Raw genomic sequence first — 13,892 nt, 5'->3', positions numbered from 1 at the left:
AAATACTTTATGAATGAAATACTTTTCGTTGTTAGACTATCAAAATCGGCTGTTCACTTTGTGTGAATGACGCTATTTTATGCGCCTTCCAGATTAGTCTGTAATTGGAAGCCAATCTGTCTGCATGCTTAAAACTAAGGTTAACTAAAAGGTTCAGTGGGGTTAACTAACTTACAGTATAGCAAACCTTCAGCAATTCAAGTATAGTTTACTTGATTTAAATGATGTTTACCTTTCCAACTCAAAGTACACAGATTTTAGGCAAGTAATCTCAAAAGACAAAATCAACAAAACAACTGAGTTATAATTACTAAACTTTTTAAGTAAGGGTAGCTGTAAGATTTAACTTCACAGTTGTGCTATTTCACTGTACCTAGTGTGCTTTTCATTGTAAGGGACCGTTCGTTATTTATAAACGGGGTCACCGGAGGAAAATAGGGGAGGGTCATGTCTTTTTATTCTTTGTTGAGGGGAGGGTCACCTAACTTTTTTTTGTCTAGGAGGGAGGGTCACCCATCTTTTGTATTAATGAAAACAGCAAAAAATCAAAGTGGCTTGTTTGATTGTTGATTTCTGTCGCCATATAACGTTCTCTTTCGTTCCATAGCTCTGTCAACATTGAACAATGAAAATAAGGGAGATTTCCCGGGTTTCTCACGCAAAATGCGGAATATGTCAACATTCGTCCCCATTAACGTTGGAAGGGTTGGAGCAACAAAGTAGCCTACTTTATTCACGCCTAACAGCCTATATCCATTTGGTCAACTTTATCCAGCCCTAAAAAAGCTAAATTTAACTTTGGTTTACTTGTAGTTTACCGTGTAGCCTTTAAACAGTGTGCATGCTTAACACAAAGCATACTTGTGCTTCATTCATCCACACATCCAGCTCCTAACGTTTTGACAAGCATTTCTACCAATTGACCTTGTTCCTGCCCATCTCTAGCTTTGCTGTCTCCATCCTTTCTGTTTTTGTTGTTTGCAAAAAAGATATAGTATTTATTGGTAACCAGCAACAAGTGCAATTTGTTAATCGCTGTCATCCTCTCTCCTGCCAACAAAAATGTGTTAGGCCTACGTTCCAAGTAGCAGTGCGTAATTCTGCTTCATAAAGTTGAACAAATACATTTGGTCATATAAATAGCCAGTTTATGGTCTACAGTGTAGTTGGTAAGTTATGGTAGGCCAACTTGGAGTGAATATACAGGGGGAATTCTTTTGTCTAGCTGAGTAGCCTGGCAGGTGCGCACGTAGGCATAGGCATTTCATCTTTCTTTTTGAAGAACCTGATGAAATCAATATGTTATGTGTTTCATATCTGTCCTGTTGTTTTTGATTTCTTTTCGTACTTGTCTTTATCTATAAATGACTTCAGGTGGGTAAACTCTGACTGTGCTAAGGGTATATCCCTTATGAATACTAGATTACGAGCACTACTGTTGCCAAACAACCAAACAACTACCAAACAAATTAATTGGAAATTAATTTGCAGATATGGTCATAAAATCATGGTTTACCAAATTTCCCTCACAGGATCAAAAGAGTATATATACTTATACTCAAATCTCTAAGAAGAGTTGACAAGGTCTATACAGCATCACAGATGTAGGAACAGTCCAAACAAGTCTAGAAGAGTCAAGTATTAGAACAACCATCCTGTCTGTAGGATGTAGATATTAGAACTAGGGCTGTCAATCGATTAAAAAAATTAATCTAATTAATTACATACTCTGTGATTAATTAATCTAAATTAATTGCATATATATTTTTTGCTGTGAAAGTATTTTAAATATTTAAATTCAAATGAATCATTGAATAATCAGCATTAGTGACATTAAAGCTACCTTGTGTAAGAACTTCTCCCATCTAGCGGTGAAATTCTATATGACAACCAACTGAATATTACTTTCTAGCCCCTCCCATTCCGAGCGCATTTTAACTCCTACGGTGGCCGTTTCATGCCAAAGTTAACATTGCTTCCAGTACTACGACTTCGTCCGGTGTTCCTTCCAGTTATAAGGTTACTTTAGAAAACAATTACACATTGCATTTAGTTATATAGCCAGTAAACATGTTGGGTATGACCTCTATGTAAAGTGAATAGCCTAGTTTTACGTTTTCATTATTTTGGTAGGCTACTATTTCATTGCTAGCATCAGCTATCAGGTTCCCAAACGAATGCATGCTAATGTTATAGTACAGTAGATTCAGTGCTATCGTTATTCTGTATGTGCGAGATTAATAGTGTAAAGGCAATGTTTACAGCGTAGCCTACTATTTTTCTCAGTGAGCAGAGTCAGAGATCAGTCGATGCAACGGAGGTGCAAGGGAAAGGTAAAGGAAGAGGGAAAGGTAAAGAAAAGCCAAGAGCCGGTGGCAGAGGATCGATGAGACCTCCTAGGCAAAGAAAAAGTAAGACTCCAAAAGATGACGAGGAAAGACTGGAAGAACTTCAAAGACAAAGGAGAGAAGCAACGGAGGTTTGTGTTTTTAATATATTTCTCTGAACAGTATCAATGTCAATGACACCGAAATTAGCTCGGAAGCTGCACCAGGCACGTTCGTTTGCGTTGCGTCTGCTGCAGAAAAAAAATAGACCATTCATCTAAAATTGATTTTACGCGTTGTGAACGGAACGCTTCAGTCACGCGCTTGGTGTAGCTTCCCTGCCTGTTTGTATCTCAATTGTTTGTAGCAATTTCTAGCTGTTGCCAGTCAACTGCATGATGCGAGTTGTCTCCCAGTGAAATCACGACACATAATTACGTTATGGTCTATAGAAAATGTTACACAACATTTTCACCTTTTCATTGTCCATACACATACATAGTATTCATCATTTTGTGTGAACACTTGAAAATGACAGAGTAGGCTACTATTACTACTACTCTGCTAACAATCTAACTTTGCTACCTAAACAAGCCTATCTGATCTTATTTCTTGTGTCTTATTTCTTCAGACTTGTGGATGGAATGAGCCTGCAAGAGCACAGGAACCTCACCACACAGTTGCTATAGTGAGGCAGCCAGGTCTGGTGTTTGATGCATCAGTGCAGACATGTCGTCCCCCCACCTGTGCCAGGGATGCCTTGGTGTAGTTGTACACACTGCAGAGACATGCCAATCGATCAGAAGAGAAAATGCTGTGGACAAAACCCTGCCACCTGTGTGAGCCTTCTGCCTCACTACACACAGCACTGCCTAGATGAAGGTTTTCTCCAGATTCACAGGCAGTACATCACAGACATCACAGCATTAGGCCATGTAAGAGAGCCAGGTGATGACAAGAGTTCAGATATGCTACCTACAGACATTTCATTTTCTGGCAGCATGGGTCTCTAGGACAGGGTAATAGAAGAGTGATCCCAAGCTGTGTGTGTAGGATAAGGGATAAATTCCCTGACCCTCAGGGACATCTCTGGAATTTATTTCACCTTCCTATAATGTTGTGTTATTGTAAATAGTTTTGTATTAGTGTTCTTGTACTGCCTGTTCCTTTTAAAACTGTATTTAATTTATTTTACACCGGTACATCGCTATATTTTGCTTTCATGAAAATAAAACATTTTAGAATTGATAAGAGACTGTTCATGCTGTACCTCATACATTACATCCACAAACTTATAATTAAAAAAGGAGTTGTGGTAATTTACCATTTTGAAACACCAAATGACAGTAACATGGTCAACAATGTTATTTGCAATATATTTATTTACAGAAATTAACAAATTATGGTATTTACACATGAACCCTTCCTTTTTGTATGGTGCCTTTGAAGCAACATGGGCCATCATTCTAAATTTGCAGTCTCCTGGAAAGCTGATCCTGTGGAAGACATGCAGTGTCGTTAGACATACACGCCATTTTATATAGTTCAACATATTGTTACTAATATGTATAGTGCTATTTTGCCTAGACTGAGTTACAGGCAAGGTTACAATGAAGGCATGCACGTGCATCACATAACAAGACCATTGAATTTCGTCCACATCCTCCTCCACGATGCTCATGTCATGTAGGCTTTGTAAAAAATATATATAAATGCTTATATCATGAAAATATACAATAGAGAATGTCATCGGGTATAGACATTATGAGCATTGATGGGTTACCTCTGTTCAAGGTTCTCAATTTCAGGGGCTTCTGCAATTGCGCCAAGATGCTCATCTGAAATGAATAAGCAGAGCGTTTCACAACATATAACAGTACATAAAATGGTAAACACCAAGATATTAAAAATATACTTTCAGTTATTATCAAACAACAATCACATAGAATCAACAATTGTTTTCATGCAGTGAAAAACGTTCAGACAATTTAGTAGGCTACGTCTACAATTAATAAGACTACAGGACAGGCCTCAGGATGTGAACGTCACCCTTGGAATTGGCTACACTAGCATTATCAGATTAGGATATATTTAGGCTACAAAGCAAAAGCAAAAGCAATGAAAAATAACTACAATTTAGTGCCCTTTGCCTGTGATCCGTCATAGCAGATTTATGTTACAATCCTTTTTCATCGACGCGAGGAAAAGTATCCCAGACGTCATTCTAGCGTTATGGACAACCATGCTATACTAAGCCAAGCAACTATAAAACTTCGAATTTACACCATAGACTGTATGTTTACACGAATAGGCCAAATTACCTGTCGAGGAGAAAGCAGGCAATTTCGGCGTCCCTTTTAAAATCCTTGCTCCTCACGAGCTCTTTCCATCTTAGAAAAGCCACTCCAATATTGACTTTGGTCTGTTGTTTTTCCGGTCGCGTTGGCGTTTTAATTCTCTTTTTCGCTTCCTTGGCGACTCCTTTTCATGTCCTCGAGAATAGTTGTAATCCTCCATTTTCAACAGACTTTCAAGTCTGCCGGCAGTCGCGAGTAGACTGATCATGCAATGAGTGTTGCCTACAAGCGCGAAAGGCGGAGCTGAATTTCCAGGAATGTCCCTCGTTGGCGAATGTATTTCAAAGATGGAGGCGCAACATGGATTCAGCCATTTGCGCGACTCGCGCGTATGTATTTGGAATAGCAGATTCTACACTTACGAGAATACTTTGATTAGTAAGTGGAAATAATTACACATGAATGAGCACATATTTTTGAAAGAACAAATGGGTTTTTGCTAAGAATTAACTCAAAAAAGTACACAATGTAGCTTTAAAGTTCAAAAACGCTTTTATTATTATTTTGACTGTTCAAATAATTGCCATAATAATCTATGATATGACCTAATATGCTGAGGAAATAAATTCAAAAGTTCTTTGGGAAGAAGTTTTTTTTTTACATACAAGGCATTTCAGGCCACATATATAACCTAGGGGACACAATGAAAATAAATTAACACTCCCCTCAATGTCAACACTTATTTCTTTGCATTGATGTGCGACTATAGAGTTGATGAACTCCGGTGATATGCAAATTCCTTGCTGCAGACATTGCAGAGGACTTTATTTTCAACACTTTATTTTTTATGAACACCATCAGGCTGTTTTTAAAGCAACACCAAAGAGTTTTTTGTACCTTAAAATAATGTTTCCAAAATCGTTTCAGTGGTTCATCAACTCGTAACAGGGTGAACGGCACTTTCTGCATTCGCTTCGCGGCCCTCTATCGGCTATTACCGCACTATGTAAGTTTGCTGCATCGGGTAGCGGATCTGTAGTTCGATGGAATGAGACATGAGAAACTACAAATTTGACTTGCATCTGATGTCGCAATACATCGTACTTTCATAAAATCATGCAACTTATTCTACCTTGTCTGTGGACATTGTTATTTGCAAAGCCGGTGCTTGTTTTTGTTTTTCCTGACAGCATGTGCCTTTGTTTACCTTGAACTGTCATGTGATGTACCCATGTGGTTTTGTTTGAGTTTGCCATGTGCTTCTGACTCCGCCCCTCTCTTTGTTTGAATTCCCGCCATTTTGTAGACTCACCTGTTCTTTGTTTGCCTGATTAGTTTGTGGGTATTTAAACCCTGAGGTCTTCTCAGTCTGTGCTAGATCGTGCCAGCTTGCTTCCTGAGCTGAGTCAATGTCACTGTAAGTTTTTTGACCTCGTATTTTGAAGCCTACCTGTTTTGGACCTATTTTGTGAACTCTGCCTTGGATTATTTTTGCCCTGGATTTTGCGTTTGCCTATTGCCTGCTTCTTGAGTTTGAAGGCTGCAATTTGTGTTCCATGGGGAATTGATGCCTGTGTCTTTCTAATTAAAAGAAAATGTTATCACTGATCTGAGCTGTCTGCGATTGACAGTACGATCTAGCCAACATGGACCCAGCAGACTCAGGTCAGTTAAAGGCATTCATTGAGCAACATGGCATCCTACTGGGAAGACAACAGAACCAGCTGGATGTGATTTCGGTCCAAGGTGGCCTATGTCATAACCCAGTTGTCTGGGCGAGCAAGAGAGTGGGGCTCAGCTGTCTGGGAGGCCAGGGCACAGTTTTGCAACAACTTCATCACTTTTGAAGAGGAGATGAAGAAAGTTTTTGACCGTTCCAAACATGGTAAAGACGCTGCACGTGAGTTGGTCCATATTCGACAGGGAAGTCGCTCCGAAGCTCGGTTTGATGTGTTGGGCTATCTGAGAGCATTAAGGACAAGTTAATCGCACAGGAGTCACCCAACAGCCTTGATGACCTGATCGACCTGGCCGTTCACCAAAGGCCCTAAGAGAGCACCTACAGGTGGGACCACCACTTGGCCAGCCTTGCCACCTGCCCCAGATTCGGATCCGGATCCTGAGCCAATGCAGGTTAACCGTTACCACCTCTCAGCGGCAGAGAAACAGCGGAGAATCCAATCCAACTGTTGTCTGTACTGTGGTGACTCAGGCCACTATGCCTCTTCTTGCCCAGTAAAAGGCGAGGCTCACCCGTAGGCCGAGGAGTACTGGTGAGCGTCACTTCCACCAAATCCTCCTCGGTTTCGATTCCCATTACTCTAGAGTGGAGGGGTCAGCAGCAACCTCTTTCTGCGCTAATAGACTCTGGAGCTGATGAGAATTTCCTTGATGTTTCTCTGGCTGTTCAATGGAAGTTGCCCATCCTTCCTCAAAGGGAGAGAGGCCTGTGGAGGCAGATGGGAGAGAGTTAATTGAGTACTCAACCCAGGGTAGCTGGGAGCACCAGGAGGAAGGTCTCGGACACCATACACCGCAGCACCACTTCCAGGTGTTGATTTGCCCGTTCAGTCTGGCCGTTACTCTGAGGGTGAAATCCGGAAGATAGACTGACGGAAGCCCCAATGAGCTTACAAAAAGCCTTCCAGAAGTGGGATGTGAACTGCGGGCCCCTGTCAGACATGACATCCAATGGTAAGCCATGGTACTTAAAAACATGTGCAATCATTCAACTGGCGGTTTCCTTGGCAGAAGGAAGTTTAGGGAGAGCAACAAGGTGCACTGACTTAGAGAAACGGTCAACGATAGTGAGAATAGCAGTATTACCATCTGACGGAGGAAGACCAGTGATGAAGTCCAGGGCAATGTGGGACCAGGGTCTCTTGGGTATGGGTAGGGGTTGTAACAGGCCAGAGGGATGTTGTGTAGAGCTCTTGTTCCGTGCGCAGACTGGGCAGGCAGAGACAAAGGACCGGACATCATCTCCCATGGTGGGCCACCAAAACCTCCGACTGATGAATGCTTGGGTGCGTCTTGCCCCAGGATGACCGGACAGCTGGGATGAGTGGCCCCACTGCAAGACCTGGGAACGAAGAGACACAGGGACAAACAGGCGATTCACAGGACATTGGATAGGTGCAGCATTATCTGGTAGGGACGAACGCACCAGGGACTCTATGTCCCATTGAACTGCCCCGACAAAACAGTGGTCAGGCAGAATGTTCCCAGGCTTCACAGGATTACCTGCAGAAGGAAAGATGCGGGAGAGGTGGCCCTGGTGGCCAATGCCCTAAATGGCAAGAAGCTTGCTCATATAACCCATGTGTCTTCTCCGCTGTCTCTTCTAGTTTCTGGCAATCACCGTGAACAGATTCAACTACACATCATCGAATCCCCTCATGCACCAGTTGTCCTTGGTCGTCCCTGGTTAAAGAAGCACAATCCTCACATTGATTGGGTCAACAATAAGATTTTGGGCTGGAGCCCGTCCTGTTTATCGCTCTGTCTCTGCCAAGCACACGCGCCTCCTTCCCCCCCTGAGGACCACCCTGGAGAGTTTCCTGACCTGTCTGGTGTTCCCCTGGAGTACATGGACCTCAAAGCAGTCTTCAGCAAATCTCGGGCAACCGCCTTACCTCCTCATCGTCCTTATGACTGCGGCATTGACCTTTTACCTGGTAGAACTCCACCTAGGGGGCGCCTATACTCTCTCTCTCGTCCTGAAACTGAAGCCATGGAGAAGTACGTTCAGGAATCTTTGGCTGCAGGAATAATCCGTCCGTCGTCCTCTCCTGCTGAAGCAGGGTTCTTTTTTGTGGCAAAGAAGGATGGTTCCCTGCGCCCTTGTATTGACTATCGTGGTCTTAACGACATCACACTCAAGGACCGTTATCCTCTGCCCCTGATGTCTTCTGCATTTGAGCTTCTCCATGGATCTGCCTTCTTCACCAAGCTAGACCTCCGTAACGCCTACCACCTTGTCCGGATTAGGGAGGGAGATGAATGGAAGACAGCTTTTAATACCCCGACGGGGCATTATGAATATCTTGTCCTACCATTTGGGCTTACTAATGCCCCTGCCGTGTTCCAAGCCCTGGTAAATGATATCCTGAGAGACATGCTCAATAAATTTGTTTTTGTTTATTTGGACGACATTCTAATTTTTTCCCGGACCCTGTCTGAGCACATTATCCATGTCCGCCAGGTCCTTCAGCGCCTCCTTGAGAATCAACTTTACGCCAAGGCAGAGAAATGTGAATTTCATCGCAACACTGTGTCCTTCCTGGGGTATGTCATCTCTGCTGGGGCCATCCAGATGGATCAACAGAAGGTCAAGGCTGTTGTTGATTGGCCCCAACCTACTCACCGTCGTGAGCTACAACGCTTTTTATGATTCGCCAATTTCTATCGACGGTTCGTTAGGGACTTCAGCGCGCTGGCAGCTCCTCTCACTGCTCTTACCTCAACAGCCGCAAGATTCATCTGGTCTCCTGCTGCTGAAAGGGCCTTTATCGAGCTCAAGAAGCGGTTTACCTCCGCTCCCATCCTGATTCAGCCAGACCCCGACCGCCAGTTCATCGTGGAAGTGGACGCTTCTGATGTGGGGGTGGGTGCCATCTTATCTCAACGATCGGCTGTGGATGAGAAGGTACACCCCTGTGCATTTTTTTCCCATCGCCTCACCCCCCCAGAGCGCAACTATGGTATTGGCGATAGAGAATTACTAGCTGTTAAGTTGGCCCTGGAGGAGTGGAGGCACTGGCTGGAGGGGTCCGTTCTTAGTATGGACAGATCATAAGTTCCGTTCTTAGTATGGACAGATCATAAGAATCTAGAATACATTCGCACTGCTAAACGCCTGAATTCTCGACAAGCCCGCTGGTCTCTTTTCTTCTCTAGGTTCAATTTTACCTTGTCCTTCCGCCCTGGGTCCAAGAATGCCAAGCCAGATGCCCTCTCCCGCATCTTTCCTTCTGCAGGTAATCCTGTGAAGCCTGGGAACATTCTGCCTGACCACTGTTTTGTCGGGGCAGTTCAATGGGACATAGAGTCCCTGGTGCGTTCGTCCCTACCAGATAATGCTGCACCTATCCAATGTCCTGTGAATCGCCTGTTTGTCCCTGTGTCTCTTCGTTCCCAGGTCTTGCAGTGGGGCCACTCATCCCAGCTGTCCGGTCATCCTGGGGCAAGACGCACCCAAGCATTCATCAGTCGGAGGTTTTGGTGGCCCACCATGGGAGATGATGTCCGGTCCTTTGTCTCTGCCTGCCCAGTCTGCGCACGGAACAAGAGCTCTACACAACATCCCTCTGGCCTGTTACAACCCCTACCCATACCCAAGAGACCCTGGTCCCACATTGCCCTGGACTTCATCACTGGTCTTCCTCCGTCAGATGGTAATACTGCTATTCTCACTATCGTTGACCGTTTCTCTAAGTCAGTGCACCTTGTTGCTCTCCCTAAACTTCCTTCTGCCAAGGAAACCGCCAGTTGAATGATTGCACATGTTTTTAAGTACCATGGCTTACCATTGGATGTCATGTCTGACAGGGGCCCGCAGTTCACATCCCACTTCTGGAAGGCTTTTTGTAAGCTCATTGGGGCTTCCGTCAGTCTATCTTCCGGATTTCACCCTCAGAGTAACGGCCAGACTGAACGGGCAAATCAACACCTGGAAGTGGTGCTGCGATGTATGGTGTCCGAGACCTTCCTCCTGGTGCTCCCAGCTACCCTGGGTTGAGTACTCAATTAACTCTCTCCCATCTGCCTCCACAGGCCTCTCTCCCTTTGAGTGCTGCTTAGGCTACCAGCCCCCTCTGTTCCCTGTCCAGGAGGAGGAAGTTGGGGTACCATCTGCTCAGGCCTTTGTCAATCGGCTCTGCCCTGAAACGTGCCTCAACCAAGATGAAGCTCCAGGCTGATCGTCGTCACTCGAAGGCCCCTCCCTATCGGGAGGGACAACGTGTATGGCTATCAACCAGAGACATTCCCCTAAAGGTGGATTCCCGGAAATTGGCCCCACGCTTCATTGGCCCTTTTCCCATTGTTAAAGTGGTTGGTCCTGCAGCTGTCCGGCTGAAGCTCCCTCCCTCCCACCCTTCGTCGTGTCCACCCCACCTTTCATGTGTCCAGAGTAAAGCCCTTCATCTGTCATCAACTCTGCCCTGCCCCCAAGCCCCCTCCACCGCCACGAGTCATCGATGGCTCAGAGGCTTTTTCTGTTCGTCGGCTCCTGGACGTCTGTCGCCGGGGCCGTGGTCTCCAGTTCTTAGTGGACTGGGAGGGCTATGGTCCAGAAGAAAGGTGTTGGGTTCCAAATCGGGATATCCTGGACCGTACCCTGGTTAAAGACTTTCTCAAGACACATCCGGCTCCTCCCAAGAAGACGCCAGGGGGCGTCCGTAGAAGGGGGGGTACTGTTAGTGATGCTGCTCTGGCCTAAGTTCTTGTTTTTCCTGACAGCATGTGCCTTTGTTTACCTTGAACTGTCATGTGATGTGGTTTTGTTTGAGTTTGCCATGTGCTTCTGACTCCGCCCCTCTCTTTGTTTGAATTCCCGCCATTTTGTAGACTCCCCTGTTCTTTGTTTGCCTGATTAGTTTGTGGGTATTTAAACCCTGAGGTCTTCTCAGTCTGTGCTAGATCGTGCCAGCCTGCTTCCTGAGCTGAGTCAATGTCACTAAGTTTTTTTGACCTCGTATTTTGAAGCCTACCTGTTTTGGACCTATTTTGTGAACTCTGCCTTGGATTATTTTTGCCCTGGATTTTGCGTTTGCCTATTGCCTGCTTCTTGAGTTTGAAGGCTGCAATTTGTGTTCCATGGGGAATTGATGCCTGTGTCTTTCTAATTAAAAGAAAATGTTATCACTGATCTGAGCTGTCTGCGATTGGGTCCTTAAGAACTGAAAACCTAACACAGCCCTAATTAGAACTACTAATCCGTCTGCAGGATGTAGATATTAGAACTACTAATCCGTCTGCAGGATGTAGATATTAGAACAACTAACCTGTCTGTAGGATGTAGATATTAGAACAACTAACCTGTCTGTAGGATGTGGATATTGGAACAACTAACCTGTCTGTAGGATGTAGACAGGGTGCGATTTGTAGGGGGGGATGGTGAAGATTTCCCCCCCCTCTGGTTTTCCTATCCCTACCTCTGCTAAATTATTTTTATTGTCGGGGGGGGGGGGGGGACGCAAAACAGCAATATTTAATCTATGTCCAGTATTTAATCCTCATTCTCGAAAATTATTTTTTGACATTGACATTTTTTTCAGTTTTCAAAGACTGATATAAAAAAGTACTGCAATATCTATATAATTAGGCTAGGTCATGAAAATGTGAAGGAGTCAGTACAACCTAGGCCTGTGCCACCATTTCATCAACACTCAGCAATATTTCCTCATTAAATCATTACCATCATTAAATTAACTCTATGCAGAATTAGACTACGAAAATGTGGAGCAGACAATAGTAGGCTGTCATTAGTTAATCAACATGCACAAAGAAAACTATTTTAAAAATGTAGGCTATGTTTTTGCTTTAACTTTATGCACATAACTGTGATTGGTCAACTCGCTCTGTGTGTTGAGCCGGCTGCTTCAAGCAAGGGCGTAGGTTTGGTCTCAGCTTTGGTAGGGACACATCCACAACTCCTGTTGTCACGATACCAACATTATTGTTTCAATACCAATAGCAAGTGAAGAATTTCGATTTCGATACTATTGCGATTTTTTAAAATTTGATTTGGTTTGTGTAATTTGTGAGATCATTCACATCAGTGGTAATCATAGAATTTGATTGACCCTCCACACACACACACACACACACACACACATAGAAAGTGATGGTTGTCATAGGTTTCTTTTTCATATTTTGGAATTCATATAAACTATAAATTTATATTGATAATTATTTATAGTATTTTATGATCTACATGATTACTAATAGCTAAACATATTTAGTAATTTGATTACATCATATTGATATTTCAATTATTAGGCTACACTTGTCTATATCATCACATTTGGTGTGTAAATCTAATTGAGTGCCTGTCACTTTAAGAGGAACGTGAATGGTGAAAAATAGTTTCGCAAGTGCAAGGATATGTGGATTCAATTCAGCATGTTTGCTATGTCATTAGATAAAATAAATGTTAAACTAACAAGTCAAAGAAAATCTTTCTGGGATGAAATCATAGAAGAGATAAGTGTCTCGCAATGTTCATTTATGAGTATGGAAATGCACCAGTTTATCTTTTATTTCTTTGCATTGTGCAGGCTACATTCACAAATACATTAGCCTACCTAAACAGAATATAGGAACAGGAAAATGTCTCGGATCCATTGTTTATTGCGACTGCAAGATTGGTAGCCCAATTAGCCTAACAGTCAGTGATGGTGACTTATAGCCTATGTGACTGTCCGTGTGGCACACCCTTATTCAACATGACTCCTAACTAACTCAGGGTTGCCAACTTTGGGTGTTTGGCTGGAGTGAGATTTTGTGAAGTCATAGTGCGTGTGCGTTAAATTTTTCCCTAAACCTAATTTTAAAAATGTCTGTCCCCAGACTTTTTTGCTATGTACAGTATAATCCATGATTTAGGTTTCTTCAAAATGTACAATTATTGATTGCACTTGAAAACAAGACCAGTGTTTTAACCCTGTGGCATGGAAGGATTATGAGCCACTGGGCCCCTGGGCACAGACATGAAAAGGGCCCCCCTGCCCACCTGAAAAAGGTAGTAGTTCAGTAAAAGAAAATGATAATTAACCCCTTAAATTATGACTTCTGGCGAGTTTTGTGGAAAGAAATGGACAGATTGAGATTTATGAATGTGTGTATGAGTGTACGTATGTATCAGGGATGGAAATAGCCTAAAATATTTTTTTCCACCTACTATTGTGGCTGGTGGATTCCAAAGTCTACCAGCCACTAGAGATACAGTATGAACATTTGATGAAAAATCATGACCAAAATGATCGATCACGGTTATTGGTATTGCAATATGATTAAAATGTGGTGACTTTTCTTCTAAACCTACCATCAATGTTGGACAGAACTCATAATTGGCCTGCCCCTCATGCCCAGTAGCAACAAATCTAAAGGTCAACAGAACAGCTATAGTGTCATAAAAGTGGTGTGGCTCCTTTAAGACCCAATCCACTGGTGTGAGTTCTGGAGCCATTCAACTTTACCTAACTCTATATCCTACATCATCTGATTTTAATATTATGTCTAGGCTACAGTATATTTAACATTT

At 43.3% G+C, this 13,892-nt stretch overlaps 1 long non-coding RNA gene across 1 annotated transcript; it reads right to left on the bottom strand.

Moving 5' to 3' along the window:
• Nucleotides 1-3,723: 3,723 nt before the first annotated feature.
• On the bottom strand, nucleotides 3,724-4,788 carry LOC143135270 (uncharacterized). The gene is made up of 3 exons (XR_012988872.1): nucleotides 4,649-4,788; nucleotides 4,111-4,165; nucleotides 3,724-3,823 (listed from the first exon to the last, which is right to left on the bottom strand). It is a non-coding gene; the product is annotated as an uncharacterized LOC143135270 (long non-coding RNA).
• Nucleotides 4,789-13,892: the final 9,104 nt, after the last annotated feature.

The sequence above is a fragment of the Alosa pseudoharengus genome, unplaced genomic scaffold, assembly GCF_046254945.1.
Source record: "Alosa pseudoharengus isolate Yale_2024_CS ecotype anadromous, Long Island Sound unplaced genomic scaffold, YU_APseudo_1.1 YU_APseudo_1.1_scf_2, whole genome shotgun sequence".
Classification (NCBI taxonomy): domain Eukaryota; kingdom Metazoa; phylum Chordata; class Actinopteri; order Clupeiformes; family Clupeidae; genus Alosa; species Alosa pseudoharengus.
The sequence above is the reverse complement of the archived record's forward strand: the minus strand, read 5'-3'. Positions and strand labels throughout refer to the sequence as shown.